At 32.9% G+C, this 17303-nt stretch overlaps 1 long non-coding RNA gene across 2 annotated transcripts; it reads right to left on the bottom strand.

The window, feature by feature from the left end:
* Positions 1–2636: 2636 nt before the first annotated feature.
* LOC131618385 (uncharacterized) lies at positions 2637–8421 on the bottom strand. 2 transcript variants are annotated; one of them, XR_009288823.1, is made up of 4 exons: positions 8108–8421; positions 6869–6939; positions 6699–6782; positions 2637–2785 (listed from the first exon to the last, which is right to left on the bottom strand). It is a non-coding gene; the product is annotated as an uncharacterized LOC131618385 (long non-coding RNA). The 2 variants fall into 2 exon arrangements; XR_009288822.1 differs by lacking the exon at positions 2637–2785 and adding an exon at positions 6398–6506.
* Positions 8422–17303: the final 8882 nt, after the last annotated feature.

Here is a 17303-nt window from a genome sequence, read left to right as displayed (position 1 = left end):
AATCCCACAAATAAGTAAATATATAAATATACACGAATATATATTTAGAACGATCCTACTTACAAATCAACGATTTCCTTCATGGCCGGATAATTGGTCCATTCACCCTTTACCGAATTCAGATAATACACGACTTCCCTTATCGGGTTGATAGCAAGCAGCAACCAGTGTGCTCTATAAATTAAAACAATAGGTTATATGAAAATATTGCTATACACTAAAGAAACAGAGATTAGATGAATAAAGAATGAGAAACTAACCCTACTGGTCGGGTATTATACGCCCAAAGATGCAGACATTCTGTATTGCCGGTGGACATGAATCTATCGACTAAGCGCTGTCTAACAGATTCCGGATCCGAAACAATTTCCATTCCGCTGCAATGGGCGGAAGACACGAACCGGAATCTGTTAGACAATGCAGTCCCGCGCAACACTCTGTCATACAACAACCTTAAATAAAAACATAATAAACATTAGATTCTTTTCATTGAAAAGTGTAAATAAATTATATTGTGGGACTAATTAAATAATATATCGGATGAGTGAATATTACCGGATGTATGATTGCATATTACTGACGCCTAGTTGATCTTGGTTAAAAATCTCTTGCAAGTCATCAATTGTAATATGTGACTTGAACTCAATACCGAAGACACTTTCATCCATATCGATTTCCCGTAAAGCACCATCCTTCATATCGGACATATCAACCATTGTTGCGAGTGTCGCCCGGTATCGAGGCACAAAAGCACCGCCTTTTCTTGCCGCTTGCTTCGGAGGACCACTGGGTGGTACGCTACGAACCTGCTGCGTCACTTGTTGTGACTCCCGAGCGGATGCCTAAAAATCATATAAGTTAGGTAAAATATAAAATCATGCATATTTTGATTCAGATTATATATTAACACTTTAAATGTACCTCTTTTAGCGATGCAACAGACTCCTCCTCCTGTAAAATCCCTTTACCCTTAATTGCGGGTTTTATAGGAGCAGTCTAAAAATAAAATGTAAAACATAATTAATAAACGGTTTAGAATTGACATTCGAAAACTAAATGATTCATAATCGTTTTCAATTTACCTCATCACTAATGGTAATGAGCTCCGAGGGCCATGCAACAAACGATCCTATTGCATCTCGCAGCAATGTCGTCTCTGAGACCATGTCAGGTACCGGTAGAATCGCATCACGATCTAATACAACATCCACCGATACTTTCAGGTGTCCATCCGGGAGCGGTCTGTGGTGAAGTAAATCTCCCGAAGTGTTGTGCACTTTTCCCTTGCCAACTAGTCGATAATTCGGTTCCGATAAGTATAGTTGGCAAGATGAAATGCCCTAAACCAAAAGTAAATATAAAGTCATTATCATTAATAAAATAGAACAGTTTGTAAGGAAAAAAACTTATAATTACCTCGGGAAATTTCTTTTGATAGTTGATACTAGCCTTATCACTAGTTTCTCTCACCGATGAAGTGTTGCACTTTTCTCTCATATACATATCTTTATCTCTTTGCAATTCAGAGACCTGTGCTTGCAATTCCTGCAACTTTTGCAACACTTCTTCATTGGTAAGATTTGATCTTCTCCTAGAACTCTTATAAAAAGAGGTTGGAGTCACACCATGACCCTTACCCCTCACCCGACCGGGATACTCGGGAGCATCTAGTACTCTACTAAGTACGCTCTCCTCACCGGTGGATGCCGATTGCGACAAGGTCTCCTGTAATTCATTTACATTTAAATAATTATTAGTGGAGATAAAAAGTCATTTATATATTAAAAAACATTTGATTTAATTAAAGACATAGTATTATACTTACACATTCAGTATAAACTCTCTGAACATCGGGATCGACAGCGTGATTCTTGCCCACACGAGCTTCCTTCCACAACACATGTACAGGAAGTGAAGCTTCCTCACTTTTAGTCTCCTCCAACTATGCATTGACACAAACGATAAAATCGTCAATTAAAACATGCACATGTAGACAATTAATTAAATCGAATTTCTATTTACTTACAATTTTATCCTCTAAGCGTGCATATCCCAAACGCCCTTTTTTGTATGGATACGCGGGTTTGGATGCTCTCTCCCTATTCGTGGCACTCTTTTTCTGAAAAGCTTCATCTCTTTGCTTTACAAACTCAGCCCAATCTGCTTCATCAATGAAGGTCGCATACTTTGTTGGCCGTCCCGGTGCATCTTCAAGAAATTTTCCATCTTTATCCTTAAGATAGGTGTTTGTCAAAAAACTTTTCCACCCTCTATATCTCTTGCCGGCCAAACTAAGTATGTAGATTTTACGTTCATCTGGTATCTCAAAAGTCCTCTGCAAAAAAACGTACGCATAGTGTGTTAGTATAAATAATTTAAACAATTTATCGTCAAGATAATAACAACAATTAACCATATATGATATATACCTGAAGCTCTTCCCAAATCGCTTGTTTTTTCTCCTCCAATTCTAAATTTTTCGTTTTCGATTTCCAGGTAGCTATGGAGACCGGAATATGCATACGGACAAGTGTACCAATATAACTTGTCAACTTTGCAGAATTAGGACCAATTGGTTGTTTATCAGAATTCCATTCCAATCGGTATACTAATCCTTGGTCTCTATGTCGTATGATACTCCTCATAATAGTGATGCCTCGTGCAACCTCTTTTGCTTCAGTATCAGGTGGAGCATTTGTATCCGAAGCAACTCTTTCTTGTGAGTTTTCTTGTAAGTTTTCAGGTGGGTTTTCAGGTGGAGCATCTCTATCTGAAGCCATTGAACCTGTATCAAACAAACTAAAGCACATTAGTACACTATTAATAAGCTAACAATCTATACAAGTCAAATGGAAGTCAAACCATGCATGTACAAGTAAATCGGAAACGAAATCGGTACAAATCAAAAAAAGCGTAAAAAAGAAAGTTATCGGAATTGAACGAAATTTACATGGCTATGGTAAAACGTCGCCACGGACTCAAAAACAAAGTCGGTTTTCCGAAATTCAGACCCTAAGCCCGACTTTTGATTACGGGCAGAAGCAAAACCGATAAAAAAATAGTCCCGAAATGTAAAGATAAGTGCATGAGCAGCTCCGGAATCGTCAAAATAGTATAGTTACATGTAAAGAAGTCAACAAGCGGATACATGGTTCAAAAGTTATGTACAAAACGAGAATATGCACCAAATTGAATAAAACAAATTAGTCGGACTATGTATACTATTACCTTTATCACTAACGTCTCTTTCTTTTCTTGGTAGGTTTGTGTACTACGCGTCTCTTAACAATGCGGACGGTTGGATTGATCCAAATACCCTCATTATGATCATTTCTAATACAAGATTCATTCTCATTTTGATCGTTTCTTGTACAAGATTCAATGCCAACACCAATATCACCTTGATCTTCAATTTTTTCATCAACTATTTTGTTAGATAAAAGCACTATAGACCATTTCGTACTTGTCGGATCATTGACATAGAACACTTGTTTAGCTTGAGAGGCTAGAATGAAAGGCTCATCTTTGTACCCTACCCTATTGAGATCCACTTGCAAAAATCCTGACTTATCCATTCGTACGCCACTATTATTTTCAACCCACTTGCAACCAAATACAGGAATCTGAAACTTCGCGTAATCAAACACCAAAATGCGCTCGATAACCCCAAAATATGACAAATTTGCAAATTTCGGATTTAAGTCATTCGCACTTGATATGTGCATAGCTTCAGCTACCAAGGTTACACCACTATTTTGCATAGTACTTTTATCATCCTGTTCTTTGGTATAAAATGTGTATCCATTAATTGCGTATGCGCTATAAGAAAGTACAATTACAGATGGACCATAGGCTAAACATCTCAACCTTTCTGTTACTGAAGCAGGATCTGAACGATACTTTGAATAAATATGATCTCTAAACCACGGTATGAAACTTCGATTGTGCTCTCGTACTATCCAGTTCTCATTTCTATTTGGATTTAAATCTCGGAGAACAACTTTGTGCATTTCAACAAACGGCTCAACCTCAATCTCATTGTGCAGAACATACAAGTGCACTTGATCCCGTTCGACCATTGATACTGTCACAACTTTATTTCCAATTAGCCTTTTTCCTTCTTTTTTTTCGACAATATGAGATTTGGGGAGTCCAATTGATTGAACATTTGACAGATATTCAGTACAAAACTCAACCGCTTCTTCAGCAACGTATCGCTCGGCAATACAACCCTCCGGTCGACTTCTGTTTTTCACGTACCCTTTTAATATTTTCATATAACGTTCAGCAGGGTACATCCATCTCATATAAGCTGGTCCGCACAGTTGTGTCTCTTTCACAAGATGAACGACTAGATGAACCATTATGTCAAAAAACGAGGGAGGAAAATACATTTCAAGATCACATAAAGTAACAACTATCTCATTTTGCAATGTTGGTAAGATCGCGGGATCGACCACCTTACTGCAAATAGACCTGAAGAAGAAACACAGCTTAGTTATTGCGCTTCTTACTTTTTCTGGCAGAATAGAACGTATACCTATTGGTAAAAAATGTTCCATTATAACATGGCAATCATGCGTCTTCAAACTCTTTAACTTGAGGTCTTTCATGGACACAAGTCTTCTAATATCTGAAGAGTAGCCTTCTGGAACTTTTACTTCACTGAGGAACTTACACAATGTTTTCTTCTCCTTTCTAGATAGAGTGTAAACAGCAGGTGGCAGATATGTTCGTCTTCCTTTCGTCACGGGCCCCAATTCAGTTCTCATCCCCATGTTTACCATGTCATTCCTTATGTTAACGCCATCCTTAGACTTTCCTTGTATATTGAGTAGCGTACCTATAACGCTGTCAAATACATTTTTTTCAATATGCATAACATCCAGGAAATGTCTTACGTACAACGACTTCCAATATGGAAGTTCAAAGAAAATTGACTTCTTCTTCCACCCACCCTTGACAATTGAATGTGCAAAAGGCTTGCCAAACTGAGTGCTCACATCTTTCACCTTTTCAAAAATTTGATCACCTGACAAAAAAGGCGGGGCTGTACGATGTTCGGCCTCTCCATTGAATGCTTTTCTCCACCCACGGTAGTGATGATTAGAATTTAAGAATCTACGATGGCCGAGAAAGACATTCTTCTGACAAAGCGCCAATCGTGTCGTATCGGTTTCATCTTCACAAACAGGACACGCCTTTTGACCCTTGTTGCTGTACCCGGATAGATTTCCGTATGCTGGAAAATCATTAATTGTTCCAAACAACATCGCCCTCAAGTTGAAACTTTCTTTCCTATACCCATCGTAAACCTCCACACCTCTCTCCCACAAAAACTTTAAATCTTCGATTAAGGGTGCCAAGTATACGTCTATGTCATTCCCTGGTTGTTTAGGCCCAGAAATTAGCATAGATAACATCATGTACTTACGCTTCATACATAGCCACGGAGGTAAGTTATAAATCATAAGAATCACAGGCCATGTGCTATGCGAGATACTTTGAATACCATGCGGGTTCATTCCATCAGTAGACAATGACAACCGAAGGTTTCTTGCTTCTTTTCCAAATTCAGGATATTCAGTATCAACTTTACTCCATTGTGGTGAGTCTGCCGGATGTCGCAACTTTCCATCAATAATTCTTTCATCTGCATGCCAAGTCAAGTGTCTTGAATCGGTCTCACTACGATACATGCGTCTAAATCTCGGAATTATAGGAAAATACCATAAGACTTTAGCAGGAGACAACTTTTTCTTATATCGAGGGGCACCACATTTAGGACACTCATTCAACGCTGCATACTCGTTTCGAAACAAAACGCAATCGTTTGGACATGCGTGTATCTTATCATAGCTCATTCCAATAGAAGACAACATCTTTTTGGCTTCATACGTTCGATTGGGAAGAACATTATCCTCTGGTAGCATATCTTTCATAAGGGCTAATAACTCTGTGAAACTTTTATCCGACCATCCATTGTCCGCCTTTAAGTTGTACAACTTTAACACCGCAGACAATCTTGTGAATTTTGAACAACCATCATACAACGGTTTCTCTGCATCGCTTACCAACCTCTCAAACATTTTGGGACAATCCGCTAGATCTTCTTCCAGCGCTTCTGCAATCTCTTCGACTCGATCACAATCGTATGTGTCTGTGCAATCGTCGTTTGAAGCATACTTCCTATTACACCTCGACCCAGCATTCCCGGTACTTTTCTCACCATGCATTGTCCAACATGTATAACTTCTATCAATTCCAAACCGTAGTAAATGAGATCCCAACTGATTCCCGTCAACCTTACCCCCGGCATAACAGCAACCCAAGCAAGGACACGGCATTCGAAGCGGGTCTTTGGAGTTCGCAACCGCAAACTCAACAAATTCCCATACCCCTTTCTCGTACTCTTTCGACAATCGGTTTGAATTCATCCATGTCTTATCCATGTCTTAATTAAGCTAAACAACAACGGTCAAACTTCCACTCTTCACAAGTAACCCCTATGGCGAATTCAATTCACAAAGTTAGTAAGTACCTCCTATATTAACTCTCTAAACACATAAAACTAATGTGTTTCTGTCAAAACGCAAAGTATAAACGGAATGAATCCGAAGCAATAAAACGTAACATATATAATCACACAATTTCAGACAAATTCATCATAATACCAGTAATTTGAGAAAGAAATTTACCTCGGATGTTACCGAACTCAAGAAAACGCCAAACGTCGAACTAGGCTGGGAAACGATCAAACTTTCACTATACACAAGTTACCCCTATAGCAAATTCACAAAGTTAGTAACCACCAAGACAAAATCGATTGAACAAAGGAAATCAACAATAGTTTGATGTGTGTACATACTCCTAAATATGTAGTACCAGAGTCAATGATACGAGCTCCAAAGAGATCCAAAGTTATCAATCCAGTCAGACCTATACAAGAAATTCAATTCAATGTATGATTATAATAAGAATGGGTGAATAGCTCATGATGCAGTTAATTAAATACACCACTACTAACACTACTAACACAAGACACACGATGCAGTTAATTAAATACACCACTACTAACACGAAGCTATAAAACTTTTTGCTCAAAAGCAAACCTTATGAATCATCCTTGTCTATATACATTAACTCACTCTTGTTTCATTCTTTACCTTCTCTCTTCCTCATTAATTCAACTCTCATAAGGTATATATTATTACTATTATTATATATTATTTATTATTTAATTTCTCTATGTGCTGTCATTCTCATACTTTACAGTACTTGGCATCCTTGAACAAGCCAATTTATTGTACAATATATATATATATCATCACTCTCAATCTCATACACACACAACATATATATCATAGAGTTATTATATATAAATAAAAGTATATAATATATATTTTAAAGTAGAAACCAGAGACCAGAGACTTCAAAGTACGTAACTGTGAAATTAAACACACACACACACGATGCAGTTAAATACAAATATCATAAAAGTGAAGGAAGTAGATTCTTGTAACTAACTATTCATTGAATCAAAGAAATAGAAAATGAAGAGTTCAAACTTAGCATAGCTTTCTAACAGTTACTAACCTAAATTATCTTTATAGGCCTATTCTAATCTTTTGCCATTTTCTATTAAGAGCTCGCAGACTAATACATACTGAAGATTTGAAAATATTTTTCAAGTTAAAATGAAACAAATATATAAACCTTGGTACGAGATTAATAAGCTACACTTGTGATACTATTGTTTGATGAAATGCCAAAATTTTGTGATACTCATGGTGCAAGTTTAGCCGTACTATGTTACTATTGTTTGATGAAATGCCAAAATTTTGTGATAAACAGTGGCAAGTCTATTTTGTATTCAGTAACTTCAGAATTTTATCAACACTACAGCCAAAAAACCATGGATTTTTGAATCATGAAAAGCGGAAGTAAATCAACTTAGAATTTAAAAATACCTACTAAGGATTGTGGCATTTCATCAATTATCAACTCAAATCATTTCTTTCAGGCATTTCATCAAACAAGTTGCAGGCAGAAGTTCAATCTTTGATACCAAATAAAATTTTCACTGAAAATTAAACCTAAAACTCACCGGCGGTGGATAAAACGAGTGACGGAGGAGAAGCCGACGGAGGGACGCCGACGGTGGTTGCCGATGGTGGTGGACGGAAGGGTTTCGCGTGCAGTGAGGGTTTGTGGATGAAGAACAGTGGTGGACGGAAGGGTTCTGCAGAAAACGAAAGAGAGAAATGAGAAACAGTAACGCGTGTTTTGGTTTTTAATTTTTAGTAATAAAGGCTACTAAAGCGCTTCTGAAAAGCGCTCTCATAGCCTGGTCTATACCAGCGCTTTTGACAAAAAGCGCTCTCATTAAACACCCCTACCAGAGCGCTTTTGAAAAGCGCTTTCGTTCCCCCCACGTTCCCCCCACCTACCAGAGCGCTTTTGTAAAGCGCTTTCGTACCCCCCCCTACCAGAGCGCTTTTGAAAAGCGCTCTCATAACCCCCCCTACCAGAGCGCTTCTTAAAAGCGCTTTCATACCCCCCCACTATTAGAGCGCTTTTTTAGCGTGTTTTTTAATTTTGTCTTTAGCGAAGCCTATGCCAGCGCTTTTCCTAAAAGCGCTTTCGTAGGGGTGCTGCTAAAAGCCAAATTTGGCGTAGTGATGAACAAACAAAGGCTCCAAATTTGAATACTCTCCAATCCAAGTTCGCGATTCGTACACATTTCCTACCATAGCTGAATTATGAGTATCCAAGTTCAAACATCTACTAAGGAATATATTAGAAGAAAATTTAAGACTCCTCAAGAGCTTTCTAACATCTAAGGCTATAGGCTCTAGAACAACATGCTTCAGAACTAAATTTATACAGTCAGCTGCAACACGAACATCAGATTGAATAACAATCTTGTCCAAACTTCAAATCCTTGCCCAAAAGCAAACTCTAACGAATAGTCATAATCTCGACAACTGTTGGTTCTACCAATATAATTTCTTTCCGACACGCTGCCAAAGATATGACTTTGTTTTGGTCCTTTGTAATGCAGCCTAGGGTCGTGGTTCCTCTCTCAAAAACACTAGCGTCCATCTGCAAAACATGCAGATCCAGGATACTCACCTTCTACTTTGGTGTTTCTACAGAAATCTCGCCCCTTTCAGTATTCCAATTGTTGAATTCTAAGACACTACTAATTGCTTCCTCTGCTACCCGCACTGGAGACGACTCCTTGTACTGGTACAATTGAACGTTATGGGCCAACAAAATCTTGTATGTCATGGTGAAGAAACTATCATGAGATTTAAAATTTTGAAGACATTTAATTCTTTTTACAATAACATCTACACTTTGACTGAATATCAGCTACATGATCCATTCGAGCTCTTTTATAGATGCAACAAGCTTTGGTCAACTATCTTATTAATATCGATAGTTATAGATTTTATTGTCTCAAAACTCGATTCAAAATCATATTTATATTTAGAATAGAATGTTGGTTGAGAATATGGAAATTGAATTGTCTATAAAGGGGGTTATTTTCTTTTACGAAATCAAAGTGTTAAATATGATGGGCGTAAAATAAAGCAAAATATAGCAGATGTTTTTGAAAATATACATTTAAACATCTATCATAATTATGTGAGAAAGTCAGAAATCAACACAGCGAAAATAGATGAAGTTGCCTTGACAAGAAATACAACAATGATCATAACCCAATTTTCATACATAGCTCAAATTGTACTCAAATCAATTAATTGTTCAATCTAAAGTTAAAAGTATTTACAATCATCACTACAACAAATAACGCCTTATGATGACGCTTTCACCTTAACCAGGAAAAATTCGAGGTATTTATGCCAAGGTACATTATGTTTTATTTTTTTTTTTTATAAAAATAAAAACAAACATTTTCCTCGATTTTTAATAAAATCGAATGGTAAAACATATCAGGATACGCTTCGAATCCCAATTAAAGATGTTTATGTTTTTACTTGTTTATATGTGAATACTAAATGATCTAATCCTTCAGTTTCCTTAAAAACCGAGGGATAACATAATCACATTTTTCCGAGTGCATGTCGGAGATTGTTCTAAACTCGTGGAGGTGGATTTGTGCCTCTCATAAGAGAGTGAATCTTTGTAGTTTTTATTATTGGAATATTCTTCCTCTTCATTGTTTTGAGAGGTAGAAGCTTTCCTTCTTGTATCGGGGTGGAGCATCCCTTTTGATCCCTTTAATTCCATTGCTTATTTAAAAAAAAATCACATTTTTCTATAAAAACACTTGTTAAACAGATTTTACCCTAATCTTAACTTATATGTTGTCTCCCCAAACTAGTATGCATCATTCTTTGGGATGGATTGTAAGATAAAAAATATTCATTCTTCTACCCTTGAACAAAATATCATTTGTCCTTGCAATCTATCTCACATAATGGTGTGGATGTTGTATTTTTGAAACAACTCTCTGTTAAAGAGTGTTGGAAAAATTTTCAATGATAGATTGCAAGTGCAGAAAATCATTCATGCTTTCAGGTTAAACAAAGAAGGTTGTTCAAACTTTAAAAAGATATATGCAATAAAATATGAAATTGCAGCGATGTTGATGAATCTGGATTTTTTTAATATTCTATGTAAACAATGTAATGTTTAAAAAAAATAGAGATCATTCACCTCGGTTTTTATTCTAAAACCGAGGGACTTACTTATTTTACTTTATTTTCTATTTAAAATAGAAAATACGTTTTCCCTCTCTCTTTTTTTTTAAATTCGAGGGAATATGTTATGCAACTACAACAACGAATCTCTATCCTACATTCTTAAAGGAACAACGCTCAAGATATTGTCAAGACATCAATCCAAAAAAACTATCTACATCCACCACTATATATCTTTCTCATGAAAGCATTTTCCTTCATTACATTTGCTCAAGATAATGAAATTTTGGAACTTAAGAAAGGTTGGAAAAGTTATAAATGATGGATTGCAAGTGAAGAAAAAACATTTTCAATGTTTAGAATTGATATTTTTACTTGGGGAAGATAACTCGTTAAAAGTTGATTGCATGCAGTCCATAGAACTTTAAAATAATAAGCACAAAATGTATCCAATAGGATCTGAGTTAGAGCAAAGATGTGTTGTTATCCAAGAACAACTGCTACTATGATAACACTGCATTTGTTGTAATAATGTAATTTAATATACAGTGTAAACAATGTAATGTTAAAAATAAGCTTATACACCTTTTACCTTAGTTTTTGTCAAAAATTGAGAGTAATATTTTAGCGTGATAATTGAGAATATTGATCACTGTCCTAAAACAAATATATGTCATCCATTTCATGAGTATCAACGCTCAAGACACTCTCATTAGTGATCTGTCTGAAACCTAACAGACATCAAATATAAAAGCATTTTGAATATCAATATAATAATTGTTAATGAAACATATTACATGAAAACTTTGAAGCGTAAAAAATTCGGTAAAGTTCTCTACGATGAATTGCAAGAGTAAAAAATAAATTGTGTTTAAGGTTCGTGTTCTTCAATAAATAATTGTTTATGGTATTCATCAATAATAATATATTCATTCATTTAAGTAACCCTTTTTTTGTTTTACATCAGAAAAAAATTAATGCAAAAGTGATATGAAATATATTGCATCCAATATTTTATCTTCTCCAACATTTCAATTTAACGAGGTCCTAACATATGATCTTCACCAACAGTGATGACGATATATCAGATTCAAAATTTATTATAGGGTTAAATGGCTTTCACCCCCTGCAATAGTAGCGAGATTTGATTTTCTCCCCTATTAAAAATTTTTTTTGTCCTGGCCCCTTAACAAAAAAGATTCTGTTTTCAGACACCCCCTATTCCATGTTTGGCTGACTGGGCTGGGAGAATCTTGCTGACCGGGCGCCTGATTTCCTTGTTTGGCTGACGTGGCTGCTTTGCTTTGGAAAGTTTGGAAAAATTGAAAATAAATAAGTTGCAAAACTAGGATTTGAACCCAGGTTACTTAGGCTACAGCACTGCAAGCTTAACACCACACCATGCATATTTAGTTGTTTATTGCCGCTAAAGAGTGTTATATATTAATACTTCATTCTTTTTGAATAACATATAAATTAAAACTGTAAAAATATTTAAATAATTATATAAATGTATTACTTAATAATTACATAATTATAAATTATTTAAATTTATTTTAATTAACGTTTTTTTAATAATTTTATTTAAATTTTTTATGTAATAAACGTTTTTAATAATTTTTCTAATAATTTATATAAACATTTATATAACTATAAAAAATATTTATAAAAATATTTATATAATTAAAAAAGCTGTACATAATTATAAAAAAGCTCTTTTTTAAAATTATTCAACTTTTAAAAAACATTTTAAAAAAAGATTTATATAATTAGAACGTTTTTAATTATAAAAAACATTTATATAATTAAAACGTTAATTAAAAATACATTTATATAATTATAACGTTAATTAAAAAAACATTTATATAATTATAAAAAAACATTTATATAATTAAAACATTAATTAAAAACATTTATTAAAATTATTAATAATACATTTATATAATTATAAAAAAACTGAAGAAAACATATAAATAAAATTATTAAAAACGTTTATATAAATTAAAAAAACTTTAATAATATAAATATAAAAAAAAGCTGTACATATTTATTAAAAAAAAAACGTTTATTAAAAAAATTAAAAACGTTAATTATTAAACTTTAAAAAAATTATTCAACTTTATTAAAAAAACGTTTTAATTAACATTTATATATATTATATTATATAATTAAATAATACATTTTAACATTTTTTTTAAATTTATTTAAATTTATTTTAAAAAAGCTGTACATATTTATTAAAAAAAAACGTTTATTAAAAAAATTAAAAACGTTAATTATTAAACTTTATTCAACTTTAAAAAAATTATTCAACTTTATTAAAAAAACGTTTTAATTAACATTTATATATATTATATTATATAATTAAATAATACATTTTAACGTTTTTTTTTTAAATTTATTTAAATTTTTTTTGAAAAAGCTGTACATATTTATTAAAAAAAACGTTTATTAAAAAAATTAAAAACGTTAATTATTAAACTTTATTCAACTTTAAAAAAATTATTCAACTTTATTAAAAAAAACGTTTTCATTAACATTTATATATATTATATTATATAATTAAATAATACATTTTAACGTTTTTTTTAAATTTATTTAAATTTTTTTTTAAAAAGCTGTACATATTTATAAGAAAAAAACGTTTATTAAAAAAATTAAAAACGTTAATTATTAAACTTTATTCAACTTTAAAAAAATTATTCAACTTTATTAAAAAAAACGTTTTAATTAACATTTATATACATTATATTATATAATTATAAAAAAAAACTTTAAAATATTTAATTTACGTTTTTTTATAATTATTTAACATACAGTTTTTTTAAGTATATATGTACAGCTTTAAATAATACATTTAAACTCAGCTTTACATATAGTATAATAGGAGCAATTTTATTTCAATTAAAACGAATTGGTTTAGTGGTTGGTTTATATCCATGTGCTCATGGGTTCAATTCTCATGGGAGACAATATTTTTAGAGTTATTAAGCATAATATTCAATAAGCAAGCCACGTCAGCCAAACAAGAATCTTTTTTGTTAAGGGGCCAGGACAAAAAAAAATTTTAATGGGGGGAAAACCGAATCTCGCTACTATTACAGGGGGTGAAAGCCATTTAACCCTTTATTATATATATTTACAGAAATATTATGTGTAAACAATTTAATATTATGAGTAAACAATTAATTCATAAATATTCTGTAGTTTGTAACAAATTTAAAAATATCAATCTTACCGCTCGGTGTTTTTGATAAATCGAGAGGTTTGATGCGCTAGTTTTGAAAATATTAAAAGTGCAGAAGATGGGGTTTGAACACATGTGCATAAGTATTTTCACCCCAGTGTTTCAAAAACCGAGGGGAAAAGTTGATACTTTTCATGACACCCTTTGTTACCTTGCTTTTTTAGCCGAGGTTAAATCGCGTCCGAGGTGAAATGTGTTTTATGTAGTAGTGCATAATTGAAAAAACGATAATCAATGGACTAGATCCATCACATAAAAACACTTATACAATAAATCACTATAAGCAATGTAAAGATCTAATAACATGATATTCTAAAACTGAGAAAAGATTAAAACATGCAATACTTTGTAATAAGTTTCAAAATTATATAAACTACGTAGTCACTTATTAACTTATTTTATAAGTAGTCAATAGAAAATCCCTTGATTTATCAATGAAAAGTGATAAAAGACCTGTTTGGATTTTTAAATGCACATTCACCAAAAATAGATAGAATGAATTGAAAAGCCACCAAGTAACACACAAAGACCTTGCCAAGTCACTTCACTACAAGCAAAGCTCTCTAAGCCTAGATCATATGCATGCCTAGCAAGCACGGGCTGTGGAAAATTTTAAGATTGAGTTACTTCATGGTGAAGGAAGAGTTAGTGTGATAATAGAAGATATGTGGTTCCCCTAGAGAGATAGGGCGACTAGGGCAAATTACAAGGTGAACTAGCATTGTGCAAAAAGGAATAAAATAGGCATGCTAGGAGTAGATGGGCGATACACTTAGAAGGCCTATAATTAAGGGTGCCATTTTTCGTTCAAAGGAAGCTTCGTTATATTCAAGGTAGTACAGAAAGAAAGTAGGTTCACCTTAAATATTTACAGAAGAGAATAAGGAAAAGAAGATTGAAGATGGAAGTGCTGCTCGAGGAATCGCTAAAAATGTTGTTCACACTCTTTCCTATAGGGTTTAACTGTAAAACTGCAATGATTAAGTGTGACTAATTCTCTTTTGTTGGAGTTAGGAATAGTCATCATTATATTCATGTATTAATTACAGTCATGGCATTTTATGTAATTCTAGTTAATCTTTAATATTGATAATTCTTCGTTCTTAATACTTATTTTTTATTAGCTACCTAAAATATGTTCTCATGGTATGGCTTGACATTCAAGAGGTGTTTTCCATTACTAGATCCAAGTCCTGATATGTTGGATGCTAATTTCTAGAGATATAGTTAAGTTTCAATCCAAACAAATAATTATATTGGTGAAAGAGCACATTGATATCTCCATTCACTGTTGAAACTTAATGTTGTACAAATGATCTAAGAAAATAATCTCGAGAGATCGTCTATTAGGTAATACAAACTATCCCACACCGTTGACTAGATGAATTGCAATAAGATCAACAGGTGACAATATTAATAAATAATTAGCATAGCGTATTACTCACCAATGGATATACGTGAGGATAAGGACGATGAAATTTAACCCGAACAAGTTTTCTCAATGTTAACACCGAAATCTCATTTTATTTTCTATCATTTTATTTTCACAAACAAACAACTCTAAACAATCATTTGCTCAGAATCATAGAGAATGTTTAACGGCATTTAAAATAATCAATCTTTGTAGATACGATAACTTACGTACTTGCTCTAGCATACAACACTAAGTAGAAATATAAATGAGGTAGGGAAAAGAAAATGTACAACAGATTTAAAGTGTTTTATCTCATTAGCCGCTGGAGCTTAATCCACTCTTAAATGGTTTCACCTTTGAAAATTGCATGGTCTTCCAGTATTTCTAAATTTAATACACAAGTATTTTCGGTACAATTAATATAAACAACGTTGAGTACTACAAGCCCGTTTCTTTAGCCAACACAAATCTAAAATGATATTCCCTTCTGTTGTAGCAGAATACACAAACTGAAAAACTTTCAAATCTTCACTTGATCTTGATCTAACAATCTTGCTAGACACAAAAAGTTTTCTCTAAACTTCTGTTCTCCAGCAACCGTTATTCAGTCCTACCGGTTCATTGTCTTAGCGTTTGGTCTACCCAAGAATGACTAGAGAACTCCCAACTTTATTCTACAACAACCTATACATAATTCTATAAAAGTCTTCAACTTGACAGACTCAAAATTCACATTTCAAATTGATGTTTGATTCCCATAAATGATATGCTTGAATTTGAATAAAAATTAAAATAAAATAAAAAACCAATTTTAGACTTTCTAAGTTGTAATTCAAGACACACACAAGATGTTGACTTTGAGCAACTTGCTCAAACTTAAAAAACATATAGTTATGAGTTCAAAACTAATTTATCGAATGTCAGGATAACTCAAGGTATAATTGTAATCAAATAAACGAATAATACAAAATTACACACAAAATAAAATAACAATAAATCAAATTATAGATAATTAAAATTGAAAAGAACATTAAAATAAAGACAATATCAACTGTTGAATTTCATAAAAAAAAAAACCATCGAGTTTTAATTGCAATATTTCAAATGAATCAAATACCTTTCCAAATATACATAACACAGTTTTTTACTTATTTTTTAGAATCATCAAAACTTCATAACCTGTTTTTAGGTAGAAAATCAATGTTTTAAAAATCGGATCGGTCATTAAATCGGTAAGAATACTGGGTCACTGGTTCTTTGGTCGAACCACTGAGTCACTGGTCGAACCACATGACTAAATCAAATTAAATCGGATAATTCGGTTGAATAAACCAGTCTCTATTGCAATACTATATATTTATTAAATCTGTCGAACCGGATGACTTAGTCTCTAAAAAATATTAAAACACTTACAGAATTTTAAAATTTCAAAATATCATAATATCACATGTTTATTCTTTACATTCAAATTCTAAATAAAATTATCACTCACAACAAAATAATACAAAATATAAATTTAAATAAATTTTAAATTAGGTCTATTTACAAAGAGGGGGAAAGTTGTTTCAAATAAGATTTGAATAAAGTCTAGTTATATTTTATTTTTATTTTTAAAAAAAATCATAAAAACGGCGTAGTTTTATGCGGAAAAAAAAGAGCATGCATTTGAACCGTCGATTTTCTAAAATCGTTGGTTCATTGGTTTTTTCCGATTTTTATCGGGTTTAGCCGATTCTCACCGGTTCAATGGCATACTCGATCCAACAATCAAATCAGACCGATGACTCTTCTGATTCTCGGTCCAACCGATCTGACAAGTCGGTTCGATTTGGTTTTTAAAACCCCGTAGAAAACAACTATTTATAAAATAAAATTAAACTTATTAGGTTAAATATTGTTCCATTTACATTAAACATTGTGTGATACATTCAATACTTTCCATTTCACTATACTTTTCTCAGTGATAGGA

The sequence above is a fragment of the Vicia villosa genome, linkage group LG7, assembly GCF_029867415.1.
Source record: "Vicia villosa cultivar HV-30 ecotype Madison, WI linkage group LG7, Vvil1.0, whole genome shotgun sequence".
NCBI lineage: Eukaryota > Viridiplantae > Streptophyta > Magnoliopsida > Fabales > Fabaceae > Vicia > Vicia villosa.
Note: the sequence above shows the minus strand (reverse complement) of the source record. Positions and strands in the feature narration are given on the sequence as shown.